Raw genomic sequence first — 16,947 nt, 5'->3', positions numbered from 1 at the left:
TTTGATTGATGTCTCATGCCTTCTAATGTATATAAAACCAAGCGGTACCCAAACCACCTTGGGCACATGTTCTCAGGACCTCCTGAGGGCTGTGTCATGGGCCATGGTCACTCATATTTGGTTCAGAATAAATCTCCTAAAATATTTTACAGAGTTTGACTCTTTTCATCAACACACAGATTCCGCAAGTTCAGGGTAGAGTTCTTCACAAGACTGCCCCCTACTCTGATAGCAGCTACAAGTTTCAGGTGTCCACAAGCTACCCATCCTTTTGACCAGCTAGCTACAAACTTGGGGTTCATACCACTTCATCAGGTTTGATAATTCTTTATAAAAACTTACTCAGGAACCACGATATTTAAAATTACTGCTTTATTTTGAAATATTTAAATAAAGATCCAGATGAAGAGTTACAAGGGAAAGGTCTAGAAGAGTCCAGAGCACAAGTTTCTGTTCCTATGGAGTCAGGGTGTGCCATGCTCTTGGTCCATTAATATGTTCACCAATCAGCAAGTTCTCTTGACCTTCAGTGCTCAACATTTTTATCTGGAGTTTTATTACATGGACGTCACTGATCAAATCATTGGCCAGATGACTGAATTCAATTTTTAGTCCCTCTTTCATCTCTGGAGGTTAGAGGTGGGTCAAAAAAATTTAACACTCAATTTAAATTTGAGTGCTTCGTTTTTTGACATGGACAGCTGTTGAGAAATATTAAGTTTACCCTGCCCCTATGGCTCCTTTGTGGAGGATAACTTTTAACTTGTAATTAGTGGTAGGCAGGTAACAGCTGCCTACTTGGTATAGTCTTGCATTATGTGTATATGTAGAACAACTGTGTATTAATAAGAATCACCTGTCAAAGAGCGACTAAATGCATGGATGAATAGCGGCTCAGGGCCTTCAGTCCTGGAGAGCTGTAAGCCATGCATGCTCTCAGGCTGTTGGTCCCCAGGATAGATCCACTCTGTTGGCTGTCTGGATGTCCACCTCTCAATATCTACAGCCCACCTGGGTGGGAGTCTCCCGACCAAGTTGGTTCTCAGCAGCCAGCCCTTCACTTGAAAGTCTCTGAAGGCCCATTATAAGTCACTTCATTAGTATAAACTTATGGTAGAAGGGAGCTCAATATAAATAACAAAGACACTACCATCATTCAAGTGATTCCAAGAATTTCTAAAAGTTTGTATCAGAAACCAAAGTCCAGATATATTCCTTATTATATCACAAGATATCCCCTGGTCATTCCCAGATCTCTTATAGCAATGGATTATATTGCCTGAGCACAGAAAATATACCAACATATTGAAGAGATGGCATGGGGAGGGGTTGTAGACTTTTAACCCAATTTTCTAATACGTTTGACTGTAAATATCCATATTATAATTTTACCAAAAATGTCAATATTAGAACATATTGCACTATGGTAGATTTAACTTCAAACAAAAAGAGTTGAAAGATACTGGCACATCACTGTAGTTCCATACAGTCATTAATAATTAGTCCATTATAATATATGATCAAAATGTCTCCCAGAGAGGGGCCACCCAATTTTACAGGCTTCAATTTGAACTTGTTGGTTTCCAAAAGTAGGAGTGATCTCAGCAATACATGGCTTTACTCTTTGGGGCATTAAAACTGCCTTTGCAAAATTGTAACTGAGGAAATTATGTCAGCGAAAAAGATCAGATCTAACTGACCCATCTTGCTTCTAACCTCTAAATTGTTTTGTTCATTTCTGGGTGTAGGAATTTAGTTTATAGTTTAAACTCTGAAACAAAATGGATGATAGCCCTTTCCCAAAAAACCCCATCTTGCCTGGGGACCAGTCTGCCATTGTAGGTAGGACTACAAGACAGCTACAGGATTGGATATTGTGGTTTGGGGGCCATGCAGCCTCTGGCTGCAAGTGTCTGGACCTCCCCATACTGCTCCTGGGAGTAACATCACTATTGTAAAACTTAAGATCAGTGCTTGAGATATTTTGCAGACCCTACATTCCGATACAGCAGGTGACACCACCCAGACTGATAATCTGGCTCAATCAGTTCTGAGATGCCACCCAGGAACAGAAGTGAGCAAGAAGAACTCACTTGGACCCCCTATGATTTCATCTTCAACCCAACCAATCAGCACTCCCCACTTTTGGAGCCCATACCTGCGTAACTATCCTCAAAGACTCTGATCTCGGAATGTTCTCAGAGACTGATTTGAGTAACAATAAAACTCCAGTCCCCCACACAGCTGACTATGCATGATTTACCCTTTCTCCATTGCCATTCCCCTGTCTTGATAAATCATCTCTGTCTAGGCAGCAAGCAAGGTGAACCCATTGGGTGGTTACAGTACCCAGTGTGATATAAGTGAGCTAAGAAACAATATTATCTCCTTTTTGAGAAGTTTTTGAAATGTTGCGTTTTTTTTCATTACATAACCTATGTAGTCATTTCAGTTATTCCTATTTCTCTCCATTTATACACAAATGTCTTCACCTTTGGAAGGAGTTGGCCACTATGATGGTCTATATTTCAGGCAGTCATACTAATCTAGCAAGTGCAGTCCATTACCAATCATTCAGGATAAGGTTACACAGCTACATAACTAGGGGGCTATTTCTACCACTAGGCAACATAGATGCATTCACAGTTAACCCTAATTTTGTCAGATGAGGTGAGGGCACAGCCTGCCCCACCAGGTCTTTAGAAATTCTGACATAAAAGTTTAAAAATATGCAGTTTATTTCTTCGAAATCATACCTTCTAAAACTTATAGTTCCAGTTCTGGTCCTAGGATCACTTAATTGTGTGGGAAGAAGAAAGTTGAGGTAATGTGTGGAAGAAAGAATAAATCATATTATACTAGTATTCCCTTTTCATGGGGAAAAATGCATAGTAGTATCAGCATCATCTCCCACACCATCTTGCCTAGATTCACCAGAAAAAAAAAAAAAAGGCATTTGCCTAATGGATACACATATTTGCCTCCTCTCATGTTAACTTTGAGCATACACTCGTAAAGTGTGTGAAAACCAGACCTGTGTGCCTATATGTATCTCTGTTTATCTCTGTTTTGGAAAACCAATGTTTCAATTCCCCATTTCAATCATCTATCAGACTGTTACTCTGAGGAGGATGTCACTCTGCCCATTGTCAGACATTATGGGCTAAAACGGGTGTTCCTTGTTGTGAAGAAAGGGAACTTGGCAATTCAAATTGGTGCAGTGTGTCTGTTACCATTTTTCTATAGTACACTGAACATTTTAATCTACCACGCATAAGCCAAACACAGTTCAGTTGAGCATACGTTCCTTTCAGGACCCATTGTAGCTAGTCTCTTGAGACTACCAGCATCAGTTTAATTTGTTAGCTATATGAAGGCCTACCCACTGGGAATCAATCTTGCTTCCTGGCATACGGAACAATTACTATTGTCATTTTTCTCCTGCAAGAGTACAAGAGGAATATGTCTAGATTCAGCCCATGTCTGCATTGCCCACACTGCCCACTGTTTTTCTGGATTCAGGTGACAACCTCCAGCAAGGACACTGGGATGACTGCCCATTTAAATTCTGATGCTTATAAAGAGTACTTCTGATAAATATCAACATGTCTTGCTTTAATGCACCCTTCAATTCACGTAACAATTTTTGTAGGCTCTATCACATAGTCACATAAGGGAATTCCTTTAACATGCCAGTTTTCCGTTGCTTTTTGCCTTTACCTTGTGCTAGGCCGTTGGCCATCACCTATGTGTTGGTGAAAACAAAAAGTGACAAACAGCATGCTATTTGCTCAACAAACTGATTTTTTTTTTACCCTCTTACATCAGAATGGTGGCCTTTCTAACAAAATACTATCAATTCGTCTTTGAACTGCCATCCATAAACCAAAAAGATCTTTGTTGGTCAATGGAGAGCTCTTTATAGAGCACTAAGTGGCAATGGAATCCTTAGGTTGTTTCAAGGTCAGTCTTAGAGGAAAAGAGTTGGCCTGCTTGTGAATATTCTGAGTATTTCTCTGAATTTCCCCCGTAGCATGTTTCTACATAAACCATTTCAACTTTGGTTTGGAATTACTCTGGCCTTTGCCCTCTTCTCATTAGAAAAGGATCTGATATTACCTAAGACATCATGGATATTTCAGATATCAATGTTATTCTATGATTTACAATCTAAGGGAAAGTTTCAATTATTACTTCAGAGCAAGCTAGTAATTGCCTTCACAAATGGAAATTCTCTAGAGCAAGGTCCAAGGATTTTTCCCTGGGAAGCACATATAAGACTTTGTACTACTCTCCCCTCTACATTTCCAATGGGAATAGTACAGAGAATTTGTCCATAAAAGCACTCCAGCTTCTATTTTATATTGTCTAACATTAACAACCTATGTGTGCTTAGAATCTTATTGGTTACCATTTAGCATGTCCAATTAACATTGCCTCAAGGGTAGATTTGCATGTCTTCTCTTTTACAATACTAGGGAAGGAAAACAGTTTTCAATCAGATAGAATATCCATCACTGTAATTTATTTAGGTAAATAAGATGCACCTGCTTCACATAAAGCCTATTCACACATACTATTTTTTTCAACTTTTACCTTCTTTCATCCTTTGCATTTCTATATTCTCTCAATCTAATTGTAGCTCACGTTAAGACTTCACCAGAATTTGAATGTAGGATCCTAAGCAGAGAATGTGTTCTCCAGTAAGGCATAATATCAACTACATTAAACATTCAGGTAAAGGAGTCACACCACTTGACATAAAGTCTGTTTAAACATTCCAATTTTTCATCCAAACTTTTACCTTAATTCTTTGAATCTGTGCATTCCCACATTCACTGAATTTAATTGCAGACCCTGTTGGAACCTTACGAATGGCCTGTGTTACCGAAGTGCATAGGGCTTCCTTATCAGCCTCCGGAATTTTTTTCTCCACTCCCTAATTATTTTACTCATAGGCATCAGGTCTTGGGTCCACAGTGGGATTTTGAACCAAAGGGCCCACGCTTTTTTTTTCAATCTTTATCTTGATTGATATGCATATTTCCTCAGGTGATTCCAGGTGTGGTTTCTCATTGTAATCTTCTCTTCTGGTCTAGTAAATTCATCTGAACTAGGATAAATAGGAAAGCCTTCCAAACTAAATCCAGCAACATAGAAAAATTATTATTGACTATGACAGAGTAGAATTTATCTCAGGAATAAAAGCTTGGTTTAACATCTAAAAGTCAATTAATGTAATACATCATATCAAGAGAAATGTTTAATATAACATGATATATATTTATTTATATATGTATATGTGTATTTCATATATCATGCAAGAAACATGAAAAAAAAAAGGGAAAAATCTCTGGAACATAAAAACAGAAATTAAACAAGAGCTTGAATCCAGCAAACTAAATGAACACCAAAGTATTCTGCCTCCTCTAGGCATCAACTGGTTTTGATTTGTCTAGTAATTGTTTTACGTGCTCTATGAGTAGCATAAAAGACAAAGCATCGGGTCCACATATAGCAAAGAAGCAGATAACAGACTGCTGAGCAATGACCTACACAATGTCTCTCAGGGAAATAGAGAATCATAAAAAGACCTGCCTCTCAGATGCAGATAAAAGGTACCTTGCCTAGGCGCAGTGGCTCACACTTGTAATCCTAGCACTTTGGGAGGCTGAGATGAGAGGATCAATTAAATATAGGAGTTTGAGACCAGCTTGGGCACCATGGGAAAACCTCATGTCGGCAAAAATTTAAAAAATTAGCTGGGTATGGTGGCATTCACCTGTATTCCCAGCTACTAGGGAAGCTAAGGTGGGAGGATCACTTCAGCCCCACTGAGGCTGCAGTGAGCCATGATTGTGCCACTGCACTCTAGCTGGGTTGACAGCATGAAACCCTGTCTCAAAACAATAAAAAAGGGTCTTTATCTCAGCTATGAACCACTTTAGATGAAGATTGCAATAATCTCTTCTGACAATCCACGACCATAGATCAATCCTCAATTATGTTGGGGGCCTAAATTAATATAATCTTTCAAGTCTAAAACCATGCAATATGAGGTTTTTAATTTAAATTAGAGTCATATTTGCAACAGCCAGGCATCTGGCAAAAATAAAATAAAATAAAATAAGATGGAAGAAAACATGTTTTTTGAACGTTTTAAAGTACGTTCATCTATAAAATTGTACCCAATGAGTTCATAATCCATAATAGCTACACAGGAATGAAAATATTTGAGGGAGACTTCCAATTATTCTCATTATATTTCTATAATATTCATCATTCAGACTGTGTTTGAAATAATGTTATTCTGAAAACCCTTGCTTCAACAGTGAGATCACTGAAGATTGACGAGGAGTCTATTTTTTCTAAAGGCAGCTCAGAGATTACCTTGAATATTTTTATCTTCATAACAAGATTACCCTTGTTTGACATACATTCCTCCCTTTACTTTTCTATAATCCATAATGTGACATTCTTCAGAGTTCAGAGAAACTTGTTTCTGGGCTGTTTTTCTTTAGATTCATTCATTTCCTCTGAATATTATTCACTCCTAAAAGCTTCATCTCCTCTCTCTTCAATGAAGTGAATATTTAAACATCAGTAATCTTCCCTTTCTTTCAGTTTTTGTGTTTGTATGACTCCCATGCATACGTGTGAATGTCAATACATTTTTATGTCTTTTTTTTTTGTTAATCTCTGTAGGGAAATAGGTTGCCTTCTGAAGATTCTATAAAAACCAAATTGAAAAGAGACATATCAATGTAATTACTTGATGGGTTTTTCCTGCCTGCTGCACAACACCGAAATCACAGCATTGCAGTAAGAAAAGAGTTTATTTTACAGGAAGCTGGCCACATAGGAGACATGCTTATTACTTAAATCAGTCTCCTTAAAGGCTTAAAGTTATGGTCTTTCAAGGACAATTTTGTATGCAGGGAGACAACGAGGTAATGGGAGTTACTGATTGGTTGTGTTACAGTATGTAGCTAGTCAGACATGAGAGGGGCATGAGATGGCTCATGCTCTATCCACCAGGAATGTCAGGCAACCATGAGATGATGGTCTAGCAGTTATCACACTGCCTCACTAGAATGATAATTGGTTGCAGCTCATACAAGGGAAAGGCAGTTTCCGGATGGTCAAGCTCTCTAAAATAATAATTCATCACAGCCGATGCCAGGGAGAGGCAATTTTCCAATAGATAAAAACACTTGAAATTGGCAATTGACAGCTTCCAGTAAGATCTTAGGAATGGGGTGACTGGGCTCAAGCATGTACACTAAGAGACAAAATTGTAAAGTATGACCTTCCCAGGGCATTCCACCAGAAAAAGAAGAAAGCTGGAGGTGAGCATGTGTACCACTACTTAAACCCACTGTTCATGCTCACCTACTGAGTGCAAGGTGGGCACCATGCATGCGAGTGACTCACCTTAAGGGAGAATGAAAGGAAAGGAGTGCAAGAGGCTAGAAGTTGACTGGCATATAAAATTTGAGGTTCAAGGTTAAACAAGGCACTTGACCTCCAAGGTGCCCACCTGGGTCTCTTCCAAGTGCACTTTCCTTTCTTTCCTGCTCTAAATCTTTTTAATAATCTTCTACTCCCACTCTGAAACTTGCCCCAGTCTCTGTTTCTGCCTTATGCACCTTAGTAGAATACTTTCTTCTGAGGAGGCAAGAATTAAAGTTGCTATAGATCCGTACGGATTCACCACTGATAACCTGGATACTTGCCACTGCTAACAGTTGGAGTTACCATAATAGGGGTGTGAAAAATGGTCCTCATGCACTAAGTCCTCCTCTTGGTGGGAGACCACAGGACTGGTTAAGGCATGGGTCAGAAGTCCAGATGAATTAACTTGGTTGCCAGAATGCAAAAGTTTGCAAAAACATCTCAAAGACAAATCTTAGCTTCTACAATAGTGATATCTATAGGAGCAACTGTGGAAGTCTGGAATCTTATCATCTCCAGCTACCTGACTCCTGAGCAGTAAGGGATTATAGAAATTATGCCTACATCTTAGAAGAATTCAGGCCTCTCTCATAATCTTACTCTTAGGACCTTTTATTCATTTTACAAGCGTGGTTTAGTCTGGGGAAGAACTATTGTCACCCTTGCTTTAAGATTAAACTAAATCTTTCCCAAAGTTAGCAGGAATTACCAAGGACAGCTTGAAAATTATGAGTGATTTGAAGTCAATTATGTCAGATTTCTCTTATTGTCATAATTTTACAAAGGCAGTTTCATAACAGGATAAAAGGCATGCAAATTTTATTAACATGCATGAGGGGCAGGGGTTGGGGGAAGAATGATTACCCCAAACCCTCAATGATATACTGAAGTGTACTCTTTTTCATGGGGAGGGAGTTTATAAGGAATGTAGAAAATGCTTTTGGGGAGCAGTAAGTAATTATTAGAGAGAATGAATGGACCAGGGAGACAGAAATTAACTCATAAGTGATTCTCTTTGAACTTTGAATTAGTTCTTCAAGAGTCAGGCATTATCTTGCAAAAAGTCTATTTAATGTGGTTGGATTCTTTAGCCTTCTATTCTGAAACTGATGACATTTCAGGGAATAAATTGGAAGCAATTATGTTTCTTTTGGTATGAAGCTTTCCTTGTCTGTACTGAGCATCCTGGCTTACGCTTATAATGTCAGCACTTTGGGAGTTCAAGGCAGGAGGATTGTTTGAGGCCATGAGTTTGAGATTAGCCTACAGAACATGAAGAATCATGCCCAATAAACCATAAATTCTCATCAAGTGGGTTTTATTTAATCCTATATATCATGACTTACTTTCCAACCTGACACTGGCATAATATTAGGAGACATGGAAGAAAATAAAAATATTTTACCTGAAAACATGTTTTTTTGTTTTGTTTTGTTTTGTTTTTTTGTTTTTATTTTTTCCCCATATCTTGAAATGGCCCTGCAAAGCTGTCCTTTGGAGGGGAAAATTTACATCTGTAAAGAATCTCTATTAACATAGGTAGATCTTTTTCTTCCTGACTCTCTCAATCTTAAAGAGATTACCTAAAAATCTAGCACCTTTGAAAGATCTGAATAGAAAATATTTGTCATCTATTGTCCCTAAGGGCAGCCACTGTAAGACCTCAAAAGAACCTTGGTCTTCACAATCTTTTATCTTAACCTGAACATTTCCTTTCTATCAATTCCAGGTCTTTAGAAAAGCTCAACCTATTGTCAACCAGAAAGTGTTTAAATTTACATATATCCTGGAAACCCCCACTTTGAGTTGTCCCACCTTTATGAACCAAACCAATGCATTTCTTAAACGTATTTGATTGAGGTCTCGTGCCTCCCTGTAAGGTGTAAAACCAAGCTGTATCCCCACCACCTTGGGCACATGTTCTCACAACATCCTGAGGGCTATTTCATGAGCCATGGCCACTCATATTTGGCTCAGAATAAATCTCTTCAAATATTTTACAGAGTCTGGCTCTTTCATTGACAATGACATTGATATGATACAGATGTGTCCCCACCAAAATCTCATCTTTAAATTCCCACGTCTTGTGGGAGGAACTGGTGGGAGGAAATTGAATCATGGAGGCAGGTCTTTTTCCTGCTGTTCTTGTGATAGTGAATAAGTCTCATGAGATCTGATGCTTTTATAAGGGGGAGTTTCTCTGCACAAGCTCTCTCTTTGCTCGCTGCCCTCCATGTAAGATGTGACTTGCTCATTCTTTCCTTCCACCATGATTGTGAGGCTTCCCCAGCCATGTAGAACTGTAAGTCCATTAAGCTTCTTTCTTTTGTAAATTACCCAGTTTCAGGCATGTTCTTACCAGCAGTGTGAAAACGGACTAATACAGGCATGCACCTGTTGTCTCAGCTACTCAGGAGGCTGAGGTGAGAGGATGGCTTAAGCCTGGGAAGCTGAGGTAATAGTGAGCTATGAGATGCTACTGCAGTGCAGCCTGGGAGACCCTGTCTCAGAAAAAGAAAAAGTTTATTGATAAGTGGGAGGAATGGAACAAGGTTAGAGGGACCTTGATTCTGAGGCATATTTCTGAGGCCTTCTCATTTTCAAAAGCACAAAGCATGCCCAAGCACCACATTTTGGATATTCATTTTCTGCATCCCAATATTGTCTATTAGTTGGTTTTATAGACTCAAACAATGAACCTTCAGGAGGAAAATTTAGACTTTTCTATTGATAAGGTTTGGCTGTGTCCCCATCCAAATCTCATCTTGAATTACCACATGTTGTAGGAGGGACCCAGTGGGAGGTGATTGAATCATAAGGGTGGGTCTTTCCTGTGCTGGTCTCATGATGGTGAATAAGTCTCGCAAAATCTGATGATTTTAAAAAGGGGAGTTTCACTGCACAAGCTCTCTTCTCTTGTCTGCCACCATGTGAGATGCGCCTTTACTTTCCCTTGTGATTGTGAAGCCTCTCAAGCCACGTGGAGCTGTATAAGTCCATTAAATGTCTCTCTTTCTCTCTCACTCTTTTTTTTTTTTACTTTTTTCTTTTCTTTTTCTTTTTTTTTTTTTTTTTTGTAAATTGCCCAGTCTCAGGTATGTCTTTATCAGCAGTGTGAAAATGGACTAATACAGTAAATTGGTACCAGTAGAGTGGAGTGCTGCTGAAGAGATACCCAAAAATATGGAAACGACTTTGGAACTGGTGAACAGGCAGAGGCTGAAAGAGTTTGGAAGACTCAGAAGAAGACATGAAATTTTGGGAAAGTTTTGAACTCCCTAGAGACTGTTGAATGGCTTTGACAAAAATCCTGATAATTAGACGGACAACTAAATCTAGTCCGAGTGGTCTCAGATAGAGATGAGAAATTTGTTGGGAACTTGAACGAAGTTGATTCTTGATATGATTTAGCAAAGAGACTGGCTGTGTTTTGCACCTGCCCTGGAGATTTGTGGAACGTTGACTCTGAGAGAGATTATTTAGGGTATCTGGTGGAAGAAATTTCTAAGCAGCAATGCATTTAAGCGGTGACTAGGGCGCTATTAAAAGCGTTCAGTTTTAAAAAGGAAACAGAGCATAAAAGTACAGAAAATTGGCAGCCTAACAATGCGATAGAAAAGAACATTTCATTTTCTGAGGAGAAATCCATGCATAAGTAATGAGGAGCCTAATGTTATTCCCCAAGAGAATCGGGAAAATGTATCCAAGCCACGTCAGAGGTCTTCATGGCAGCCCTTCTCATAACAAGCCTAGACGTCTAGGAGGGAAAAGTAATTCCATGGGCTGGGCTCAGGGTCCTTGTGCTGTTTGCAGCCTAGGGACTTTGGGCCCTGCATCCCAGCCTCCCAGCCACTCCAGCTGTGGCTAAAAGGAGCCAACATAGAGCTCAGGCCATGGCTTCAGAGGGTACAAGGCCAAAGCCTTGGCAGCTTCCATGTGTGTTGAGTGTGTGAATGCACAGAAGTCAAGAACTGAGGTTTAGGAACCTCTGCCTAGATTTCAGAAGATGTAATGCCTGGATGCCCAGGCAGAAGTTTGCTGCAGGGGCGGGGCTCTCATGGAGAGCCTCTGCTAGGGCAGTGCAGAAGGAAAACATGGGGTTGGATCCCCCACACAGAGTTTCTACTGGGACACCACCTAGTAGAGCTGTGAGAAGAGGACCACCATCCTCCAGACCCCAGAATGTTAGATCCACTGATAGTTTGCACCATGCGCTTGTAAAAGCGATAGACACTCAATGCCAGCCTGTGAAAGCAGCCAGAAAGGAGGCTGTATCCTGCAAAGCCACCAGGGCTGAGCTGCTCAAGACCAAAGGAACCCACCTCTTGCATCAGCATGACCGGGAAGTGAGACATAGAGTCAAAGGAGATCATTTTGGAGCTTTAAGATTTGACTGCTGTGCCAGATTTCAGACTTGCCCGGGGTCTGTAGACCTTTTGTTTTGGCCAATTGCTGCCATTTGGAGTGGGTGTATTTACCAAATGCCTATACCTGCATTGTATATAGGAAGTAACTAAATTGCTTTTGATTTTACAGGCTCATGGGCAGAAGGGACTTGCCTTGTCTCAGATGAGATGTTGGACTGTGGACTTTTGAGTTAACACTGAAATGAGTTAAGAATTGGGGGATTGTTGGGAAGGCATGATTGGTTTTGAAATGTGAGGACATGAGAATTGAGAGAGGCTGGGTGGAATGATATGGTTTGGCCCTGTCCCCATTCAAATCTCATCTTGAGTTTCCACATGCTGTGTTATGGACCTGGTGGGACATGACTGAATCACGCAGGTGGTTCTTTCCCATGCTGTTCTCATGATGGTGAATAAGTCTTATGAGACCTGATGGTTTTTAAAAAGGGGGTTTCCCTGTACAAGCTCTCTTTACTTGTCTACCTCCATGTGAGACATACCTTTCACTTTCTGTCATGATTGTGAGCCCTCTCCAGCCAAATGGAACTGTAAGTGTATTCAATCTCTTTCTTTTGTAAATTGCCCAGTCTTGGGTATGTCTTTATGATCAGCATGAAAATGGACTAATACACCCATGCTATTAAATATTATAAGTCTAAAAATGCATACCACCGATAACAATGAAAATGGAATTTGGTTAACAGGCTGTAAAACTGTATTATTTATTTATTTTTTTATTTGTTTGCTTCCATAGTTGTTACATTAAAATTTCTGTCTTATATTCATGAGTAAGCCAGTGATAGACGCAGGAAGGAAGATAAGGGAGAGGGTCCCCAGGGAGTCTCTGACTGGCCTGTGGACTGGGAGACTGGGATGGAGCCATGGGAAGTTTGTGGTGTTTGCACACGGAAGGAGCCTGGCCTCTTCAGTTCCTGTGTGTGGCCTAAAATCAATCTGTAAGGTGGTTGCCTGTTAGCAGGAACCCCTCTTGCTTTGCCAAGAGTTGTTTGTCTCTTTTCTTCCTTTTCATCCAATAACTCCATTCCCCTCACCCTTCAATGTGTCTGCATGCCTAACTTTTCCTGGTCGTGTAACAAGAACCCAGTTTTAGCTGAACTAAGGAGCAAAGTTCTGCAACAGCAGGTTTTGCTAATTACATGAAAGAAATTTCCCTGACACCATATCACAAGGTACATATGCTGCTGTGTTCTTTTCACATGAATCTAATGCCTTCGTGTTCTATTTAAATTTCTTCTACACAGTCTTTAATACTTTATATGCATTTTCCAGAATATATAATTATAATTTCATTTCCTACTAATTCCTTTCTGTGGATGCTATTCAGAGTGGAATTGGAAAGTGTAAGAGAAGAGATAATGTGATTGATTATGACTGTAATTTGTGTCTTGCTCAACCTGAAAAGAATTTTTGATCTGCTTTAAGTAAGCAGCAGCTGGATACTTCTTTGCCCCATTGAAAGAGCCATATGTGCTGTGAATGAAAGAAGGCTATTTATTTACTGATATTAAAATTTTTAATGCAGCAAATATTTTATCACATAAATTAGTACTAACAATCAAAATGCCATTAACATAATGCAACACATTTAACAAAATGTATGTTATGCAAATAATCATTAAAAAATAGACATTAGGGACTTCAATAAAATTGTCTGGTAACTTTTCAAAACATTATTTTCTCTTTTAAAAAACACTTCAAAATCAGTAAAAATGGCTAACTTAGAATTCTAAGAAAGGTATAGGTAATAGATATTGTAGGTTAGCCAAGGGGACAGTTCTTCTTTGCCCTGTTAAGGTTTGCTGAAAATCACTGATATAAGACAGGTTGATTAGTAAGAGAAAATACGTACAAATTTATTTAATGTTTATACAGGAAAGCCTTCATAACAAAGATTCAACTCCCCAATGAAGTAAAGAAGCTTATATACCGGCTCTAGGTTACAGAAAGAATGGGGATTTAGATCCTGGCAAGACAGATTATGAGATGGGGAAGAGGAATTACGGTGAGGGACAATAAATTAATAATAGGGAGAGTGAACGGATGGGGAACAAAGATCAACTGATAAATAGTTCTCTTTGGAATTTGAATACATTTGAGAGACAGCCATTATCATATACAAGACTCTTATCTTGTACAAGAGTCTGTTCTGCATGTGGTTACATCCTTGGTCTTCTTTTCGGTAATATATAATTTTATAACAAAGAAGAGAAAAACAACAACAATTGTTCTCCCTGGTGAGTCTGGACTTTGGGCTGGTAGAGGAACTTCAGATAACAACTTTGCCCCATGCTTTGGGCGAGACTGTAGTGGAGGTGAGGTCAGTGGGACTTGAGGCTTTTTTTTTTTTTTTTTTTTTTTTTGAGACAGAGTTTCACTCTTGCTACCCAGACTGGAGTGCAATGGCACGATCTCGGCTCACCACAACCTCAGCCTCCTGGGTTCAGGCAATTCTCCTGCCTCAGCCTCCTGAGTAGCTGGGATTACAGGCACGCGCCACCATGCCCAGCTAATTTTTTGTATTTTTAGTAGAGACAGGGTTTCACCATGTTGGCCAGGATGGTCTCGATCTCTTGACCTCGTGATCCACCCGCCTTGGCCTCCCAAAGTGCTGGGATTACAGGCTTGAGCCGCCGCACCCGGCGGAGGCTTCTTAAGTTCAGCACATTAAAAGATCATATCTTTGGGATATCTGTATCTGAGCCCACAAAATACAGAGGTCTATAAAAATGTCCTGTATTTATGTAATGCCACCATCATTTCTGCTTAGTTGCACTCTAGCTGTTATATAAGATCTATTTAAACAAAAAATAATAAATAATATGTTAACTAATTTTCTGTGGGGGGTACAGAATTGGTGATTTCTTTCCTCCCCCTAAGGGTCACAACTGACATCCTTATTACAAAGACAGGTTAACAAGAGAGAAGCAAAATAATTATATTTAATTACAGTTTTATGTTACATGAGAACCTTCAGAATAACGACCCAAAGACATGGGTGAAGCTATCAATTTTTATGCTTAGGTTTAATGAAGAATGGTCGACTGTGCAGAGCAATGACTGAAAAAGAGCCGATAATAGCTAATGCTAATAGACTAAGTAGGGAAACAGCAAGGCCTGTCTACTCATATTTGTCCTGGCCTGTCTGTGCAGCATTTCTTACTTCTGGGTGTGGGTAAGGACCCTTTTTTAAAAGGGGATCTTAGGATCTACAATCAAACAATGTAGGTCAAATATGTTCTTTACGGCAGTTAGACAGGATGAGTAATGCAGGAGAGGGCTCTTTCTCCACCCATTAGGAATGTTGGGTGATGGTTCAGCAATTATCACATTGAAAAAGTGATAAGTTGACAGCCATTGTCAGGGAGAGGTCATTTCCTGATGGTCCACATCTGTTGCACTAAAGTATTAATTGCAAATACCACAGAGATGCAACTTCCTGGATATACGCATTAAGAGACAAAATGGCAAAATATGATCTTCCAAAGGCACTCCACCAGAAAAGGGAAGGAAGTCTCAGATAAGCACCCATACAACTTCCTAAAAATACTGTATGTGCTCATCTCCCAAGGATAAGGAGGGCACTGTGCATGCAGGAAGCCCACTCTAAATGAAGAATCATGGGAAAGGGGCCAGTCTATAAAGTTCTAGCATAGTGGTTAAACATAGCACTTGACCTTCACATGCCCTTCTATGTCTATTCCAAACGTACTTTCCTTTCTTTCCTGTTCAAAAGACTTTTAAAATAAACTTCCACTCCTGCCTTGATCTCTTTTTCTGCCTTATGCCTCTCAGTCGAATGATTTCTTCTAAGGAGGCAAGAATTGAGGTTGCCGCAGACCTGTACGGATTCACCACCTATAATTCGGATACCTTCCGCCCCTAACATATTTGGTGTCATGAGACTCAGATATGTGCCACCAGTAACATATCTGTTGCTGGAAGACACAGATATTTGCCACCCCGACATTTTCAGAAGCCCATCTACAGCATCTCTTCCAGAAAGGAGACATAGTGTTAACTGTCTCATATGGAAAAGGAATTCTAGTTTCTATGGCGTATCTTGAAGAAAAGGGGTTTTAGTTTCCATGGCTTCCCTTGGGAAAGAATGAGGGTGTAACAGACAGGAGTGCAGTGCAGAAGGAGGACAGAGGAAACCTCTGCTTCCGAAGATCTGCTTCCGAGGTCTTCATTTTGGGTTATTGTTTTATGAACCTCAATGTTCTCCAATTTGAAACTTCCACAAGAGGATTTGAAGACCAGAGATTGGGTTGGTGGGTTGTCTCATAAGCCATTGTCTCTGTCTCTTAATCCCAAAATAGGCCAGTCCAGTTAAACAGTTAACATTTAGGTCTCGTTTCAGGAAGTGGTGTTGTAGATGGGCTTCCAGAGAAGTCAGGCCTCTATATGATTTCAGTAATTAAACATTTAGGAAGAGCAATTTCTATGGAAACAAAACAAAACAAAAAAAAAAAACAGTTCCTCAGATATTTTATGATTATCTACTACTTAATTTAACATAACATGACTTTAAGATTTTAAATAACTGAATTCCTGAAACTCTGACAAATTCCATTTATAAATATATAAATGTTTATTTTGTTTATATTTGCTTAATTCAATTTTTTTATTCTTGGCTTGGTCCACTTTGTTTTATTAATTTATATTTTATTTTAATACATTTTGGGGTACAAGTGATTTTCTGTTACATGAATGAATGATGTAGTGGTGAATTCTTTTTTTTTTTAAATCTCAATAGAATTTTTATTTTATTTTATTTTATTTTATTTTATTATTGCATTTTAGGTTTGGGGGTACATGTGAAGAACATGCAAGATTGTTGCATAGGTAAACACATGGGAGAGTGGTTTTCTGCCTTCCGTCCCCTCACCTGTATCTGTCATTTCTCCCCATGCTATCTCTTCCCACCTCCCCACCCCCCCGTCCCTCCCCCATTTCCCCCCAACGGACCCCAGTGTGTAGTACGCCCCTCCCTGTGTCCATGTGTTCTCATTGTTCAACACCCGCCTATGAGTGAGAACATGCAGTGTTTGATTTTCTACTCTTG

The sequence above is a fragment of the Saimiri boliviensis genome, chromosome X, assembly GCF_048565385.1.
Source record: "Saimiri boliviensis isolate mSaiBol1 chromosome X, mSaiBol1.pri, whole genome shotgun sequence".
In the NCBI taxonomy this organism is placed as follows: Eukaryota; Metazoa; Chordata; class Mammalia; order Primates; family Cebidae; genus Saimiri; species Saimiri boliviensis.
This window is presented reverse-complemented; position numbering follows the sequence as displayed.